The sequence below is a fragment of the Eretmochelys imbricata genome, chromosome 14 (assembly GCF_965152235.1).
Source record: "Eretmochelys imbricata isolate rEreImb1 chromosome 14, rEreImb1.hap1, whole genome shotgun sequence".
NCBI classification, from domain to species: Eukaryota; Metazoa; Chordata; order Testudines; family Cheloniidae; genus Eretmochelys; species Eretmochelys imbricata.
In genome coordinates, this window is record NC_135585.1 from 4,044,115 (window position 1) to 4,060,626 (window position 16,512).

The following is a 16,512-nucleotide window of genomic DNA, read 5'->3' on the forward strand; positions in this document are numbered from 1 at the left end:
CTTTGTGAGGGCTCGCGGCACTTCCGGTTATTGCTCGTCTGCCTCAGGGGCCGCCATCTTTGTGAGGGGCAAGGGCAACCTCCGCCCCCGTCCATAGGGGCCCCACGTGCTGAGCCCCGCCCCCTTCCATAAGGTCCCCACAGGCCATAGGTGATTCCCCCTATAGAGCTCCCCCTCCCCCCAACCCCTTCGTTAGGGGCACCCTCACTTCCCCTCCCCCCATCCCTTTCCCTAGGGCTCCCTCACGTCACCATCCCTTTCCATGGGGTGCTCACCTCCCCAGCCCCATTGCCTTCCCACAGAGCCTTTCCTGCCAGAGCAAGGGGCAGGATCAGCTGTCCTGGCCCCCTCAGAGAGGCTGATGTTATGCTGTCCCATCCCCCTGGGCCGCTGTGGGGGTGCTTCCCGGGCCCCGGGGTGGAGCAAGTCACAGAGAGATTTTAAACCTGGAAGAACGCCTCCGATTTCCTGTTCATACCAGAGATGCCCCCACTCCCTTGTTTTCCTCCCTCCGCTCCTTTTCTGCAATTCTCACGCACCCATCGTCGTGGAACCTCGACACCGATTCCCACAAAGCAATAATCCGCCACAATAAAAAACCACCCTCCCTGAGTTCTCGAAGCTTAGTCCTCGTCCACTGTCTCCCTTGACTTTAGATTCCTCCTGAGAGCCTGGAGTCCACCTCTTCCTTTTGCACAGCTCCTAACGTTGACCAGTTAAAATGCTGCTCGTTGACATTTTTTGCCGTTCTGCTTGGAGCTTGCGCAATACAAATAGACTGGTCTGCTTTGGTTTTTAGTCAGCGTGTGTATTTCCCCCTTGCAGGGGAAGGCCTAAATGCAATCTAAAACCTGGTTATATTGAGTTTTTAAATTGTAGTTAATTAACACCTAGTACTGCCTTATCATATATACTTGTATGCATCTTTAAAATATTTCTGCCAGCATCAAGGTAGAAATATGAAAGATCTGCTTTTGTCAAACCCAAGTTATTGGGCTTAATATAGGGGTAACGGGTGAAATTTAATGGCCTGTGATATACAGGAGGTGAGACTAAATGGTCCCTACTAGCCTTCAGTTCTATGAATCTATGAAGGTGTTTGTGTGTCTAACGTCAGGATCAGGCCCTAAATACGGAGTCAGATGATGGTTGCATAAGAAAAAACAGCTGCACACTCTGCCCCTCCATGTGAAATGAATTGTGATAGTTTGTCTTGCTCCATTCAGCCTTTCAAAATGACTCTGTGACAGAGTTTGTGGAGTATATTTGTTTGCAGCGTGGATGGGGTCCCAGGGTAGGCAAGGTGATATCTTTTATTGGACCAACTTCTGTTTCTGAAAGGGACAAACTTTCAAGCTTCACAGAGCTCTTCTTCAGGTCCTGAGAAGATAACCAGTTAGTGTCACAGCTATATACAAAGTGGGCCAGATTAAGCATAAGAGATGCACCCATGTTGCAGGAGACCACTTAAAATGAAGTGGGTAATTAACACCTCTGCATTCATGCGACAAAGGGGGTGGTAGGAGGCAGGGAGTGTTACAAATTGTTGTAATAAGCCATACAGCCAGCATCTCTGTTATGTCTGTGGTTTTTAGTGTCCAGTAGAATTATGAATTGAAGTTCCCAGGCTCCTCTTTTGAAGGTGTTGGTTTTGTTTTCTAATTGAGACCTTATGTGATCATACATGTTCCAAGCACCAGCTAAAGGAACAGGTGATGTTAACTGTACTCCTCTGCTCCTGCAAGAAGTGAACGTGTGAAATCTGCTCTGGGGGGAGCCCTTCCAGCTGTTAACTTCCCATCCTGGATAGTTCATCTCACTGTCCTGAAGATGCCACTCTTGCTCCACTTATGGGCACCTTAAATTCCTCCTGGTAGTGCAGTGGGCTCTGAATTCTCTGCTCAGTTTAGGGCAAGGTTGGATGACTGGATCTAATCCTTCATACATGAAATGCACAGAATCTCCCTTAAAGCTAAGCCAGCTGTGATGGGCTGGGGAAAATGGGAAAGGCATCTCAAAGTACAGTATTCTAACTCGGCGCCGTTCCAGGTATCTGAAGGTATCTGAAGGTTAGGAGGCACTGGAATTCCACTGTGTGTTTCCCCTCCTGTCTTTGGTTAGTTGTTGCTTGAAGGCCATTTGCCCTAGGTACAAAACAGTCCTAGCAGCCTGTGGGTGCTCAGCAAGCCAATTAACCTCCCTTGTGTCCCCAGTGGAAGGTTTCAGGATGAATTTGCAACTTGAGTGGTACAAGTTTAACACCAATGGTATCTAGTATCCTGCAGCCTCCGGACTCTGACCCCTGTCCCATGGCAAAAGCGGAAGGGATAACTCAGTGGTTTGAGCATTGGCCTGCTAAACCCAGGGTTGTGAGCTCAATCCTTGAAGGGGGCCATTTAGGGATCTGGGGCAAAAATTGGAGATTGGCCCTGCTTTGAGCAGGGGGTTGGACTAGATGACCTCCTGAGGTCCCTTCCAACCCTGATAGTCTATGAAACGGCTGGGACTACATAAGAACATAAGTGATATCTCACCTGCCATCCATTTCCACCCTCTGACAAACAGAGACTAGGGACACCGTTCCTTACCCATCCTGGCTAATAGCTATTAATGGACTTAACCTCCATGAATTTATCCAGTTACTTACTATGTGCTTGGAGATATGTTACCTGTGGCCCATAATCAAACCATTCCAAAATGATTTGGGCTCAGGTACTAGGCCTGGTATTCCTTCCTTCATTCTCACTTTATGCACTATTTGCTTAGTAGCTGGAACATCTGTGCTTTTGTAAACAGAGTGAAACTGAAAACCTAGGTTGCCCATCATACAGGGGTAAGCCTGGTTTGCCAGCCAGCAAGCTTAGAACTGAACTTGGACCCTCTGGGTGGTGTCTGTTTATTATTTCCATGTATTACTCTGTTTCTAGACCATTTGTTTCTGGTGTTTATAAATTTAATAAATTAAAGGACTTTGACTAATGCAGGCCAGTAAATCCACACCACTATTAAAACAATAGCACACTGCGTGTATGTTTCATTACATGCAGATACTTCAGCAGTTAATGGAGACAGGAACCCAGTACTTTGAGCACCAAGAAGAACGAACATGTCTTTTAGCAATAAGTAGCCAGCTGTTATAACTGCTGGGGCTAAACACTAGAAGGAGACATGGTTACGTATCAAATCCGTATCTAACACAGTCACTTCCAAAATTGTACAGTGAATTAAAAGGAAAGGATATGCTAAAATGGACAACTGAAGCAGGGTTTCTGTCTGTCTGTCTGTCTTTTTTTCTCTCTCTAAATACGAAGTAGCCCCTTCTGTATCTCAAATAACCAATCTGATCAAGGAAAGCAAGAGTTACAACTTTGGATTTAACTCTATCCTCTGTAAATATGTACACTTTGAACACTGCCAAATATGCACTTGCACAGTAGGATAAAGTTTGCCATGCTAAAAAAGGCTTTCAACAGAACAATTGTTAAAGCAACAGCTTTACAACAATATATTGCTCTCAGGTATGAGCAAATATTGCCTTGTTTGAGCATAAAGTACCTGGGTGTGTGTTAGTTTATTTTTGTCCTTTTTTTCCCAAACAAGAATTTCCCACCCCCGAACCACGTTTTTCAAGAACTGCAACACAGAAATATTTGAATAGGATGAGAACATCTGAAATGCTGCAAAGACACAATGAAACCAGCCTGCTCTAATAATTGCTCGGTTTGCAAGAGCTTCCCAGGATAGTTATCGGATTATACCTTGTTATAAAGGGTTAACACCTCCTGATTGAAGCAGAAAGGTGTCTGACGTGTCAGATTTCATATATATGAGTCTGCCTGGAAGGAACCTCTCGAGCTAATGCACATATATTCTAGTTCAGGGATCAGCAGCCTTTCAGAAGCGGTGTACCGAGTCTTCATTGATTCACCCTAATTTAAGCTTTCGTGTGCCTCTAATACATTGTAACGTTTTTAGAAGGTCTTTCTAGAAGTCTATAATATATAACTAAACTATTGTTGTATGTCAAGTCAATAAGGTTTTTAAAAATGTTTAAGAAGATTCATTTAAATTTAAAAGGCAGAGCCCCCCAGACCGGTGGCCAGGACCCGGGCCGTGTGAGTGCCACCGAAAATCACCTTGTGTGCTGCCCTTGGCGCGCGTGCCATAGGTTGCCTACCCCTGTTCTAGTTAAATGAATGCATCCCGTTAGCAGGTAGTACTGTCTGCCCCAGGAATATTACCTGATGTAACAATGTGTATGCAAAGTGCTTTCCCACAGCTGCGTGCTCACAGATTACCTGTTTGTTTTTAGGGTGATGGTCTGAAAGAAGCAGATTTTGTGGAGTAAGGGAGTGGGAATAGGAAGGAAGCATGCTGGAGAAACACTCTGTTTCCTAACGATTTCCCCCCCCCCCCCGCCCCCACCATGGGAAAAGAGCAAACTCCACTTGAACCCAATGGGCCATGCTTGTCGTGTGGTGAGAGAACAGGACCTCTGGAGAAATGCCCCTGCTATGATATTAGGGTCCAAAGAGTCCCCAAAGTTCGGTGCAGTGTCAAGACAGATCAAAATTTCATAGCTGGCTTGTAATGGAACAAACCAACCTTCTCCTGAACCTTGCGGACATTCAGATCTGGCTCTGATCCAGACTTTGTAGCTTAGACTGATTTTGACAGTCGGTTCACTTCGCTGGCTTTAGTCTCTCCAAGGCTTCTTACAGGCATTGGGGCAGAGCACGACTCTATTATCAGCACTCTCTGATTGCAGAACTAGCTGTTCTTCAATAAGTCCTAGGAAGGCCAATGTATTTACAATTGCAATAAATATCTCTATTCATTTCCCTGGTAATACAATATGTCTCCCTTTCACACAGGGGCACACTCTCTTTTTCCAACAGATGAGCTTCCCCATGACTGTAATGTTACAATAGTTTGTAGACAAAAAGCAGTCTTAGCACCACTTGCTTGCAAGTGACATGCGTGGGCCTGCTTAATCTTCATAAATGTGCTCTCGTTACACTATACCTTGCTTCACTCAGAGATGAACATACCCATTTACCATGCTGTGTGCCAGCTGAACTCTTCCCCTGTCGGGAGCACTTGAAGGCTGATAAACGAGGATGCAGAGAACTGGCCCCTTGGACATCTTTCCTTGAAGGCCAGTAACTTTTTGTTCTCAAGGCTCAAAACTTCTTAGGAAAAGATTTCAAACCAGTCTGTGCTCTGTGTGTTTGGGTCATCCAGGCTTCCAGAACCAGTAACTCTCTGAGCATTTGCTTGCTGGTGAGCCTTGGGAAATGTCATGGCATTCCCAGTGCTAGATCAGTCCAATTGCAATAATCTCTCTAATGATTAGAGCTGGTTGAAAAATGTTTAATAGGAAAAAAACGTTCTCAGAGTTTTTTGTTGGATTTTTTTTTTAAATCTCAGGCGCACTCTGCTGCTCCAAAACAGCCCAAAAATGTGTTTATTTTGAAAAGCCAGAATTTCCTGCAGTTTTAATCATCTATAGCAAAACTGGTTGAATTTGTATTTTTCTTGTTTCATGCAATACTTTTTTGGGAGCTACCCTAGGAACTGGCAGACTGGCTCAGATCCAAGGTCTATCTAGCCCTGAAACCTGCCACTGACAGTTGCCAGTGCCAGATGCTTCGGGAGAAGGTGCAAGAAGCCCCACATGAGGCACCTGGGGGATAATAACCATACCACGCCCCATGAAGGTCTCATTCTAATAGAGTGGTTGAAGCCTGAGATTTTATCTCCCTTCCTTTTTTTGGGGGGGGCATCATTATTAGGGCAGCAGGTTTGTCACAGTGCAGAAAAGTCATAGATACCATGATTTCTCCATTTGTCTGTGACTTCCTGCAGGAAGGCTTTAGGTGGGTCACCAGCCCAGTGTGGAGGGGAGGTCCTGGGTGGATGGGGGGGCTGGAGAGAGTCCATCCGACAGTGGTGGCTCCTGTGTCCCCCAGGGCTGGGCCTGACTCATTGCTCCGGGTGTTGCGACCTGGCGCAGCACCGCTCACTCAAATTTGGCACAGATGCCTTCCTTCCTCTCACCAAACATGACACTCTATCCATGTCTGGGGTGAGTGAGGGGCAGGCTCACCCTCCAGGCACGCCCCTGCTTCACCCAGCCAGGATGAGAGTGGCGGTACCAGGCCAGAAGGTGCTGCTGTGGGTGCTCAGTGCCCTCTCATTTATCAAGGCACTTTTTTATCGGAAATCACAGAGCAGTCACTAAGCCCAGGACTCTTAGTACATTTACCGTGACTGTTTCCTGATTTTCGATTTAAACAATGCTGTGACAAACTTCCAGCCCTAATTATTATAACTGGACATTCTTATTCTCCAGGGTTGTGACACCCAGCATTCTGTAGCTATTAAACTGATGGGTGAGTGGTGGTTTATCTCCCTGACTAATTCAGCAACAATAAAATGGATGGGAGTCTAGTTTTGGGCAGGCTGGAAATTTAGCTTTTGATAGGGGTTGAGGGGAGAGAGAGGAACAAAATTCCAGTTTTCCCCTACCTCTCATACACACACCATTATTCACGAACATCAGTGAGTGGTCCGGTACCTGTCATCTAGATAACAGTTCAGCCTGGTATCTTCCCAAGAGCTTAAGGGTGTTAGGTGCCCAAATCACTTTTATGGGAGTGAGGCACGCAACTCTTTGTCTCCTCAGTTCATTTCAATGCACAAGTTCACCTATAGCTCGAAGCATTCTCCGAGCCGTTCACACTCTGAGTCTTATTGCAATGGAATCTTCGCTGCGGAGCTGAACTGGGGCAGAGGCTGTACTCCATGGTAAATGTTTCACAAGGGGAATTTTCCTTCTCTCTTCATCCCTGTAGTTACGAGCTAGAACCTGCCACTGTCACTCACCTTACTTAATAGCTTGCTCTGTATTCCATCCCAGGGGTGGATTTCCATAGGGCTGCTTGAGGAGTGACCTAGCAGGACGGGAAGCAGGATCCAGCTCCCAGGAGATGGCGTCCCAGTCTTTGGGGGAACAGAAGTGGGGGAAAAACTGCCAGCAATTGGGATTTTTATTTAAGCGTGGAGGGGAGAATATTGGAGGGAGGAAAGCTGGGAGGTGACACGAGCTCAATCTCCACCCCCAAATACATCATCTTAGGTTTGGCTTGAATCTATGGTGTATATCTAGTCCCTGTTCTGGTGCATTGGCCAGGGGGTAGGAGGTGGAGAGATGTCCGCAGCTGGAGGGGCTGTTCCAGAGCGGTTATTTTCACCCCCTGCCACTGCTTTCCCTGACCTTTCAGTTAATCATGTAGGGCCAGACTCAGACTTTGCAAGGAGTTTACAATACGTAACTGATGCCTATACATCCTTGCACCCCTGCACAAGCTACATGGAGTTTGGATCTGGGTGCAGCCCACTTACTCCCTCCAGGGGGCAGGTGGGTAGAGCTTCTGCTCCAGCCCCCTACAGGCTAAAGTAACCCAGCCAAGAGGCAGGGGGCGGGGGGGATATAGTAGGATTGCTGGTGGCTAAGGTGAGCAGTATATATAGCTGCCCCTGGGAACAAGGAGCAATCCAGGAGGAATTGACTCAGGCGGGTGTTCGAGTCACAGCGCCTCCTGGTGCTACTCCAGATTAGTGCACTGTATGCCCCATCCTGTGCTCAGGGCTGGGCCTACCATCACAATCTTCCCCCCGAGGTAAAATTTGATCCCTTCTTATAATCAAGAAAATAACATTTTTTTTTTTTTTTTGCGGGAGGGACCAGAAACTGTATTGACACACACACCCCAACCAGCTTTCAGCTTCCATGTGTACAGCCAGGCTACGAGACGCCCTCTCTCTTTGGAGAGGAGTTGGTTTTACAGTCAGACACCTATACGCAATACACTTCCAAAGAGAAATGATTAGCCAGTAAAATCACTTTACTTCTGGTGTTACAGTCCTAGAAGTCACCGCTGGTATCACAACTGACACACACATACATCGCTTAGAGAACATACAGAGATAGCCGGTGCGGGCTGAGGAATACAGGTTTCGTTCTGAGTGAAAGAAGGTTCCCTGCCCTTACTCGGCTGTTATTCCACTGTGTAACTGGCACACAGCAGAGCGGATGCTGCATCCCTTACTGCCTGAGTGCTTCTTACTCCAGCGTGTAGTCCAGTGGGCCTGTTCCTCCCAGCCAGGATCGGGTCCAGAGGCAACACAGGTTAATTGGAACCACACAAAGAGGGGCTGACTGTCGCACACAAACACTGCACATGCAGGGGTGGACTCATACACTCGGAATAACAGCAAAATTGTGGGTACAAAATGCCCAAGTGTCTCGTCGCTACAATAATAACAATTAAAATGTGTTGCTAGGTACTGTATATACACCCCTTCTCTCCTCTCAACCAGCGCCCTAGCGAGGATGGGGAAGAATCACTGCAGCAGTCAGGGCTTTCCGAGACTTTGTCAGAGCTTTTCCCCCTTTGGAACGGTGGGGTGCATGTCCTCACGCCAGTGTAAACCCAGCGGACTTGCTCCTGCTCTCCATGACACTGGAGTGAATGGGCAGTCAATGGGAATTTGGGCCCAGGGAATCAAAGAACCATAGGAATGAAGCAAGAGGATTGGTTACTGTCATCGGCTGTCCTTTGGGTAGAAAATGACAGCTCAAGTTAAAATAACAGGGTAGAAGCTCTGGATTTAGAGCCTTCCCACTGACTTAAGGGCCTGATCTAAAGCCCCTTGAACACGGTGACAAACAGATGTAACCCGCATGATTTCATAGTTACCCCTGATTTACACTGGACTAAAGGAGAGGAGAGCCAGGGACTTTACTCCTTGAGACTGACTCGGGTTATGCTTCAATGGGACAGAGAAGTCCCAGAAGGGCTCAGATAAAACATGTACTAAGTGCATGGAGGGGCAGGGGAAGTGCCAAAGCAAGGGCACAGGCTTTCGGAAATGGTACACGCAGGAGATCACACATCCACCTGAACTTGCCCCTCTTGCCACGGACGGCCCTGATTTCTCAATTACGCTGTAGTCCCAGGGAGCTGCAGTCCCAAGGTAGAGCGGAGTTCTCCACCATTCCAGAGCTCCTAGGGCCACTGGGTTGCTTTGCTACCGCCTGCAGTGACCCTTTCTGTAATGAACCACACAAAGTATTTCTAACATTCTCCAAGGGAAATTGCTGAGTGAGAGGTAGGCCAGGTATCGCCTTCTTTTGGGAACCATTTTGTTCCCAGATTATTAACCTGTGTGAAGCTACTATATTCAAGCTGATTGCAAAAGGGCTGTACCAGGAATCGAGGGGTTAGCTCCACCTCCTCTTGCAGAGGGCAAAGGCTGGGTGCTTGGCAGACACAGAAGGGAATTTGGGAAGTCACACCTCACATTCGCTACCAGAGGACTGGCCTGGATCTCAGGCTGAGAGGTCTGCTGCAACTGCTTCTGTTTCCTTATTTTACTGCCTTGTTATAAAACTGATCGCTTTGAGACCTAGGCCTTCCTGACTTTAGCTGGATACATACATAGATATTTTTCCCCAGTTGAATCATTATATGGAGGATCCTTCAAATAAACCACAGCTATGTTGTGAGACGTGAATGGACAACTCCCGCGAGATCACAGCATGGGCTTCCGTAGGCATGGATCTCTTGCTCCTGCATGAGCTAATCTTGGTAGAGAACAAGCTTAAAATGAGGGGACGGGGAATTTGAGGGGACGGGGAATTTGTTCTCTGCAACCGTCTGGACGAGATTTTTACCGCCACAGGGTAGAGGAGAGGACACTGACATAGCAAGAGGATTCCACTGACTGGTGTTGGAAATCAGTCTCTTCCAATTTGCACCCTTTGGGCAAATCTCTAGGAAAACCTTCCAGAAAAGGAGGTAACCAGGCAACAGAGCAGGGTGTAATCAAGGGAAAGCTCTGCTACGCTGGTCTGGTGTCAGCACGAGGGACCTCAGTCCAGGTTCTGCATTCGAGTGCGTCACTGCTGGGCTTAGGGACTATGCAGCCAGCATGCTGAGCCCTTGGGGTGAGGGAGTGGTGGAGGTGGTACTCAAGCGACCCCATGCAGCCAAGGAGTGGTGTAGGTGGGACTCAGCGGGCTCATCCTTAACCAGGTCAAGTGCTCCCAATGTGGGGTCTGGGAAACCCTGGGTGGTTTGGGATGCCACAGGGTCCCACCCAGATAAGCCAATAACCAAACAGGCAAATTTGAAGGCTAGTTTTGAAGGCAGGGCCGATATTGTACATGGGAGCGAGCTGTGGGGGTGACGGGTCCCCCCATCAATGGTAGGGAACTCAGAAAGACCAGAGCAGACAGGTAGGGCCTGGAGAACCAGGGCAAGGCTTCAGGAAGGTGACACTAACCTGGCTGAAGATGCCAAGTGTCCCTTCTCCCCCTGTGGGATTATTAGCACCCGCCTGGCTAAGTGAGAAGGAGACCTTGCACTTTGACTAACAAAGGAGGGTGCATGCAGTTTCTCTCTTACTCCCCAAGGCTTTATCCTGCCAGGTGCTGAGTGCCCTCGACCACCAATCAGCGGCACTCAGCACCTTGCAGGGCTCAGTTCCAAATAAACGCCAAGCTCAGCTACTCTAGCACCTGCTGGACGGCTGTCTGTCCCTCTGTCCTCCTCGAACCGAAAACGCTGCACCTCTCGCAACACGCTCGCCCGCGTGAAGATCCTCCCTGCTTAACTGTGATTGTGTCAACCCCCAGGGTGTTTCAGGGACCCGTGCTACCATGTCACACAACAGCTCTGCCTCGGTTTCCCCCCCTCTGAAACCCGAGGCTAATGAGCGTTACCTCCTGGTTAATGTTCAGACAGCGCTTTGCAGCAGCAGCACACCATGCAAGGGTTACGCGTCCGTGGTCCAAAACACAACCAGCCCCAGTCGTGTGACTGCAGGGAGCGGAGCGCCCAGCAGCGCCTGGGGAATGAGACTGGTCCGCCCCTGGCGGACAGGACGGGCCTAGTCTATTCTCGCTGCTCTGAAACGTTCACGAAGTCACGGCTCAGCCGTGACATCGCCATGGAGAAGGGCAGCAAGGCTTTTGCTCAAACAAAGCTCCGGCTCCCTCTCCGCTTAGCGAGGGATGCCGAGGCTGGGAAGCCAGAGAAGTCACTAAGGCAGCACTGGCTCAGGGGCCCGATCCTGCTGGGAGCTGAACATGCCTGAGGCCTGTGATGCCAATAGGCCTGATCCTGGGAGAGGCTCTGAGGTGCTTCCCAGCAGTTCAGGGGGTCAGACCTTGAAGGAAGGGCCAGTAGACCGATGAGAACGGCCAGGAGGATTTTCTGAGTCTTTGGCTCCTGCAGGGAGGGGTGAGGGGGAGAGGTCTCTCCCAGGGGCTATGAATTAATTCTGGGAAGACCCACAGCCTGTCCTATGCAGGAGGTCAGCCTAGAGGATCACAGTGGTCCCTTCTGGCTTTGGCATCTCTGTATCTTCCCTGCAAAACCAGGGTGGATTTGCTAATCCCAGGGCGAAGGGGGAAAGTCTGTGGCTTTTTCTAACCGTGATTCATTGGTACTGTGAGAGCCTCAGGGGCCGTGAGCGCGCCGGGCGCTGTACATATGCACACAGCACAAATGGAGGGGCCTTGCCCTGAAAAGCAAAACCGTGCTCCCGTTGCCCGATCACAAATCCCTCTTTTTAAAAAGAATCCTGCAGTGCCCCCCCAAGGCCCTGCGAGACGGGCTGGGCAGCTCCTGGAGCCCAATGCTGCAGTCGGACCAGCGTGAGGGGGCTGGGGCAGAATGCCCAGCAGTTCCATTCTCCCCTCTCTGCCCAGCTGAGAGAGACGTTACTAAGTCAGCGGTCATGGGGCCAGCTGAAGCTAATGATGTAGATTTGCCATGGCCCTGCACCTTGTGCCAGTGTTTACACTGGTGTAAAATGTGACTACCTCAGAGCAGGAGCCAGTTGTGCTCCCTTTGCAATGGCTGCTTGAGGCACCGGCCTCCTTCATCCTTTTAGCATGTACTCCCTGATAATGCTTTGCATTTCCCTGGCGCCTTCCAGCTACAGCTCCTCCAGGGCTTTGCAAAGCTGTGGAACCAGAGGTGCAGAAAGGGAACGTGCCTGGCTCAGTGTCATACAGCAGCTGCGTGGGAGAAAGGGGACTAGAACCCAGGGGCGCTGACTCCCACGCTCCTGCCCTGACCACTACACTGCACTGCCCCCATTTCGTTGTCATGCTGGTGGGAGGGGCAGGACTGGAGAACTGTGGAGCGTATGCTCAGGATGGGTACAACACAGATGGCAGAACAAGCTTGCCAGGAGCTGCCCTGTCTTGCACAGATGGCCTCCAGGGTGCCCTGAGCATTGCCAAATCTATGGGCAGATGTGGGGAGATTCAGGCACTGGACACTGGAAGGAGTCACAAATAAGAATGGCCATACCAGGTCAGCCCAATGATCATCTAGCCTGGTATCCTGTCTTCTGATGGGCCAGTGCCCGATGCTTCAGAGGGAATGAACAGAACAGGGCAATTGTCGAGTGACCATCCTGCCGTCCAGTCCCAGCTTCTGGCAGTCAGAGGTTTAGAGACACCCAGAGCACGGGGTTGCGTCCCTGACCGTCTTGGCTAATAGCCATTGGTGAACCTATCCTCCATGTGCCTTTGCCCTGCCGTGATGCCTTTGCCCTGCAATGAGGCTGAATAGAGACTGACTCACTGGCCGCCGCTCCAGCATCACTCCTTATTCAGAGACTGAGCGAGAAGCAGCTGCCTGCATTACCAGTCTCTGCTGCTGTCACTGAGCTGGCGGAAAAGCCCAGCCTGCCTGTGCTTGTCCCCTCTCCCCATCTTTGTCTGAGATTTAGGGGATAATTTTTCCCAGTGCACTCAATTTCCCTGACCTGAGATGGATTCCAAAGCTGTCTGGTTATTGCCAGCTGGAGACTGCTGCCTGGGGGCCTTTGGCAAGATTTTCTCCCACTTCCTTCCAGTTTTGCTTATAGCTCCCCCACATACACTGGTGGCATGGGCCGGTGAGAGGCAGCAGGGGTTAGTGGTTAACGCAAAACCCTGGGTTTTTGGACTCCTGGACTCCTGGGTTCTCTTCCTGGTTCTACGACTGGCTCGCTGTGTGTTTTGAGCAAGTAACTTTCTCTCTTTCTCCACTTTGGTTTCCTGATCTGTAACACGGGGGTGGCACTCGTCTCTTCACTCCCAGATGGGTTGTGAGGATAAATGAATTCCCGTTGCTAACATGCTTTAAGAGCCACACTAAGGAGGTGCTGGAGACATGCAAAGTATCACTGCTTGACATGTTCAGGTCCCTCAGCCATGGCTAGGCAGCCACACTGAACTCAGAGGCAGATCAGGACAGATACACCAGCTGCACAATGACAAGATAGAGGGTTCCTACTTTTCATCTCTAGATCTGGCTTATCCTTCCTCCGATTCCAAATCAAAGGGCGTTGAGCTGACACTCTCAGCACCCTGCAGGACTGAGTTCTTACGGGATATTTGTCCATGTCGCAAAACCACTATGCAGCCTGGCATAACAGCTAATCCCAGAGTGTGCCCGGGACTGGACCAGCATGCTCAGCCAAGCACTCTTGAGCAACAGTCCTACAATAACCAACTGGCACTCGTCAGCAATCCCAGTAACCAAACCAGCATTCTGAGCAGCAGCCCTACAATAAACAAAGCAACACATCACTCACAAGCAACCCTACAATAAACAAAGCACCTATAACCAAATAGGATTGCAGGATCAGGCCCATGCTGGCTAGCAGAAGGAAACCACCTTTGGAAAGGATGGCTTTAATGGCGCTCTCTCTGCGTCCCAATATCCTTGAGGTTTATTGTGCTCTGCTACTGCAGCCCCAACTAGGACTGAGAGGAGTTTTGATTAACCTCTTTGGACTTCCCCCAGGGCTCGTTAATGTGTGAAACAACAATACACCCCCCCCTGCACGCCACCACAAGACCTCCAAAATCCACACGCCTGCTGTAAATCTCCTGGTTAATTTCACTTGCTGGGGGCACACCAGGCGTTTCCGAATGTACCATCTGTCAGGACAAATTCCCTTGAAAATCAAGCGCGTAAGACACCTCCGCGATGGAACAAGCATGCAACGCGGCAGAATTGTTTTCAGAAGAATCTGAAGGAAGCCAAAACAGCTCTCTTCCCAGGCAGTAAAAATGCCATCGGGATAGAATAAACGGGTGACTTTAGGGCTTAGACCACTTAGTGCTGCCACCACCCATCCATGTTCTGTACCTCCGCACTGCTCCCCCGTGCATCACAGCCCAGACCTGCAGCAGTCCCTGCGTCTCCGGCCGGGGGCCCGCCCCCAGCAGGCGCTGTCTGGGACGCAGCCCGGAGTGGGTTTTATGATCTGCCTGAGCTGAGGGAAGAAGATGAGACGCCCCTGTCGTGTTTTGTGACCTGAGTTCTGATCTGAGCCCAGGCCAGGGGCAGGGTAGGTGGGCGAAAGGCTGGTGCACAGAACCCCTCAGCTTTCCCAGAGTGGGCTACTCCTGATGGTGCTGCAGCCCTTACTCTAGGGAGAATCCTGGCCGCCGGACCTGGATGTGGAGCACAGGCAGGCAGCACGCGCCCCTGCGCAAAGTGGTTACTGTGCATTGGTGGTTGAGGAGGATGGCCAGCAGCAGCAGCCACCAGCCCATCCTGACGCACCCACGCCCTGCAGCCGGGGCGTGGTTCCCTGCTTCGGGGTGGGGCCACTGTGCACTGGTGTTTGTGGGGCATATGCCTGTCCCTGAGCAAACCCCGCTGCACAATGGCCATAGGCACCCAGGAAATTCCTATCGGCTCCCAAGATGCTCCCACTTACTCCAAATAGCCTTTGGAGGCTGCACCCACCGCTCAGTGGGAGGTTTTGCTGGAACCCTGCCCCCCCACCCCCAGGTGGAGGCTGCATGTTCCCCAAGGCTGAAGATTCTCACCCCAGGGGTGGCCGGACATCCCACTCGTTTCATATCATAGGGGTTTGGGCTGAGTCGGGTCCCAGATCAGGCCCAAACTGTTTTATGGACTGTTGCTCTTGCCTCGAGCGTGTCTGGGGGCCAAACGGTGCTTCGTTAATTCATCCTCACGGAGGCCCAAGCTTTTAGAAAGTGGGACCTCAGTTCTTGGGGCCAGGCTGACCTTCCGCACCCAGTGACGTCAGCTGCAGCTGTGGGTGCTCAGCCCTTCTGAAAGCCAGGAGCAAGGGGGGACCCCAGAAAAATGAGGCACCCCACATCAGCAGCCTCTTCTGGAAAAAGTTGGCCTTAACTGCACAGTTGTTCCCAGGACCAGAAGCTCAGCCCCATGGTTTGTACGGTGTGAAGTAGCCAAGCATTTAACTTTCCAAAAGGTTTTGCTCTTAGACTAGACTTCTGGGCACACTTTACAGCTAGCCAACTCTGTTCATCTCCTTCCCTTTTCTGCCACTCAGAGCACGTCCACACCAGCAAGCTGCATTGGTTTAATCCTCAGGTGCGATTTTAAACCAACGGCCATGGGTACACTCCTATTTCATTTAAAACCAGGAGGCTTATTTTGGATTGGTCTCATTCAACCGGGAGCAGGTGTAACCTAAACCGCTGTAAGTCCCGCTTACACTGAAAGAAGCGAGTTCCCACCGTTTCCACTGATTTTTTTTAAAAAAACGACTTAAGTCAAAGAGGTGCCATTTCTGCGTGTAGACAGGGCTCCGTGTTGCTACACAACGCAACTCACTAGCAGGCTCCGGGTAAAGCCTTGCTCCAGGTTTCTGTGGGAGAAGTCCTGCAAATAGCAGCTCCTTTCATCAGGAGAGAGATGCTGAAGCAGATCTCTCTCTCTCTCTCTCTCTCTCTCCCCCCCCGCTACCTTCCTGCCGTACAAATAACTCCCACGCTACCCACGAGATATTCAGCACTTCCAACCCAGTTGGTGCATTGCCAATGCTGTAACACTAAACCTGTGCCTAACAAAGGGCTCCCAGCTGCATCAAGCCTAGCAATCATGACACCATATTTCATTTTAATGTGACACGTTCCTCTTGTTTTTAATCCCCAGCTCATCACTAGTATATTTTATTTTTGTTGTTGCAAAGTCTTGGTTAATATTTACTTCCTCCTTATAAAAATGGCATATAGCAACATACCTCAGACAGCCCCGAGATAAAACGGAGTCCCTGCCGCCTGGCCAGCAGCAAGCGAAAGGGCTGTGGCTCTGTGTGTGTGTGTGTGTGTGTGTGTGTGTGTGTGAAACTTCTTGTTCTCCGGCCTGTGTTTGAAAAGACAGCTGGGGGGGGGGGGGAGGAGGAAATTGCTTATGTGCGTGAACCGGGATGTCAGTTACCCCCTTTGAAGGCAATGGGGTTGCATGTCGGTAACTGAGGGCAGAATTTCACCCCTGAGCAGGTGTTAAATGTAAATGAAAATTTCTCAGAGGGGAGAGGGGAACATATCAAGATTCTGGTTTGAAACAAATGAAGGGCACATTCATTTGATGGAAGCGACTGTGCAAAAGTCTGCTTTGCACCACCAGGACACTAGTTTACACTAGCTAAAAC